Consider the following 2,738-nt stretch of genomic DNA (forward strand, 5'->3'; position numbering starts at 1 on the left):
ACGACACACACACAGCGGTGGCCCCGCTCGCGCGCTCACGCCGCCATTTTAGTTAGCGCAAGAACTGAATAGGCGAACGTGTGCGCTAGCTAGGCCTAGTGGAAGTGGATGAGTGGACGTGAATTTTTATATTGGACGGTGTTGTGTTGCTTTTAAACACTATTTTATGAATTCTATTCATAATTTAAATCTCTGTCGAAGCATTTTCCTGGCATCTTGACATAGTTTATCCGAATTCCCCGGTAGTTTTCCATTTCATCTCTAGCTGCTAATCTCTCACTCCTTACTATTTGCTGGTTCTTGTACCCCCTCTCCCTCTCTTTCTCTTTCTGCCTATTGCTCCTTTCTCATGTACTTTTTACCACTCTCTCCCTCCTTCTCTTTCCTGCTCCTCTCTTCCTCTATTATTTTCCAGTTCTCAACATAATTGTCTCTCCAGCTCTAAAAACAAACACACAACCCCCCCCCCCCCTCTCTCTCTCTCTCCCCCTTTCCACTCCCTTCTCATGCCAATTCTCAGTATGATAGTTTCTCCATCACAGAACTTGACTTTTTTTGCTCTCCACTACACCTCCCCCTCCTCCCCCTCATTCCTGTTCCCTTCTCTCACTCTACTATCTTCCCCTTCTGGTCATGTTTTTACATCTTCCCTTCCTCCCCCTCCCTCCCCCCCCCCCCCCCCCCACACACACTCACTCTCTCTTTCTCTCTCTCTCTTTCTCTCTCTCTCTCTCGCTCTCTCTTTCTACTATATGCTCTCTCCCTCTCTCTTTCTACTATTTGTTAATTCTTTAAATCTATTCTATGAATCTATAATGATGAATGCAATTTAATATGCACGTTAAAACACAAGAACAAACATGAATATTTTTCTTAGTTTTCTAGTAATGTATTTTCCAATATTTCCATTTACATATTTACTTACCTTTTGGAGATGATTTGGGAAGTTGAAAATGGTTGGAATTGAACCTTGGCGAAGTCTGGTTATCAGGCCAGTACGGTCAAAGCACTCAGCATCAAAATGATCCGAGCATAGGCTGGCATACTTGCTGGGTGTCCACTTGTCCCTCCTCATCTTTACGAGCCATTCTTTCTGAAGGGTTGAACCATCCTTGGGAAATCTATATTCAAAAGAAAAGACAAAATTTGTGAGCCCCCTTGGGTCTTTGCCCCCCCCCCCAACCAAAACTGCTTCCTACGCGCCTGCCCCCCACATGTTTTCTACACTCTATATACGGTACAGTGTCCGAAAATTCAATCACTAGACCATACTCTAGCCCCCAATATTTTTTGCTTGGCGACATTGTACACACAGCAAGGGAAATACTTTATCAAGCTTTATTTCTTTTATCAGTTAAACTCGTAATGTTATCTTGGCTCTCACCCTACATTATGATTAACTAGGGCAAATGGGCACAGATTGCACTCACTCACGCGTCACACCAATATTTTCCACAAAGTAACAATTACTAACGATAAAGAAAGCGATTACAAAATACAACCCTATTAGTCTAATTAGACGACAAATGTTAACCTAGATCCTTGATAACTGAACATGTTTATGCATCTCCTAACAGCCCAAAATTGTGTGTGGCTCAACAAAATTGGGAGAGAAGAGATTAAGAGCTAGAGTCCTTAAGATTAAGCAAAAGCACGGCCTTTGGTTCAAGTCAAAATGCACTGACAAATCCGCAAACACACACACACACACAAACACACACAAACTAACAGATGGGACTACATAAACGAAAAACTACATCTGTGCATAACGTGAAAGTTTAACTAGAGTTTGGCGAGTAAACTCTTCATAATTAAGAAAAATAAATTACTTACCTGTGGAATGTTTTCCCAGAACCTTTCACAAGTCGATTTGTACAGTTTATTGCAGCACAAGAAGGCATATTGCTGATATTTGTTGAACATTCACACTGCTCATGTTAACAATAGGCCTATCTGTACGCAGAAAGCAGAGGTGTCTTGCGCTAACTAAAATGGCTGCCGCGTTGCGGCGGAGGGGCCACACAGCGGCCTGCATAGTTCTTCTACGTCTATTTGAGTTCTGTGGGACGGACACGATCGAATGCGTTACTCCCTGGCGGGAGTAATAAACCTGAAAATCGCAGAGCCAGAACCAGAATTATTTATTTGGTCTGGGAAGCCCATGCGAGGTTTCTTCTTCTTCAGCCTCTCACAACCCTGGGTGAATATGCGATCTTTTAAAAAAAAGTTGGAATTTTGCCAAATCTGTTTTATTCGTTTGTTAATATACCTCAGCCATTGACAAATCTGGAACTAAGTCTTTATAAGTACATCAAATACTGACACCGCGAATGACATTCGCTGAGCTAAATGTTGATATCTCTTCTGAGGTAAAAAAAAAAAATAATAAAAAACAGTTTTAAAGCATTATACATATCAAACGATACATTTTATTAAACGGGGAAACCTAATACACACTTTGGTGGTTTTAAAATGACAGAATATGTCTTTATTAGAAAAAATAAAATGAACATTGAAGACGACGCTGCTAAAAAAAAATACACCGCCCTAATTCATAACCACGAGTTTAAACTACTGTTGCGGTTTTGAGTTTTGTACAATAAAGGTTAAATTTCCCCCTCATAGTTAGTCACACAACAACACGTAGCCTCGCGATAGTTCAGTTATTTCATAGTGTGTGTGAGAATCGTCCTTTTCCTGTGTTAGTCTTGCGTTGAGTAGAATAATGAGAGTAGGTC

The 2,738-nt window shown here is 41.0% G+C and overlaps 1 long non-coding RNA gene across 1 annotated transcript; it reads right to left on the bottom strand.

The window, feature by feature from the left end:
• Nucleotides 1-682: 682 nt before the first annotated feature.
• On the bottom strand, nucleotides 683-2,059 carry LOC144891565 (uncharacterized). The gene is made up of 3 exons (XR_013622996.1): nucleotides 1,834-2,059; nucleotides 926-1,121; nucleotides 683-789 (listed from the first exon to the last, which is right to left on the bottom strand). It is a non-coding gene; the product is annotated as an uncharacterized LOC144891565 (long non-coding RNA).
• Nucleotides 2,060-2,738: the final 679 nt, after the last annotated feature.

The sequence above is a fragment of the Myxine glutinosa genome, chromosome 4, assembly GCF_964187855.1.
Source record: "Myxine glutinosa chromosome 4, kmMyxGlut1.1, whole genome shotgun sequence".
Classification (NCBI taxonomy): domain Eukaryota; kingdom Metazoa; phylum Chordata; class Myxini; order Myxiniformes; family Myxinidae; genus Myxine; species Myxine glutinosa.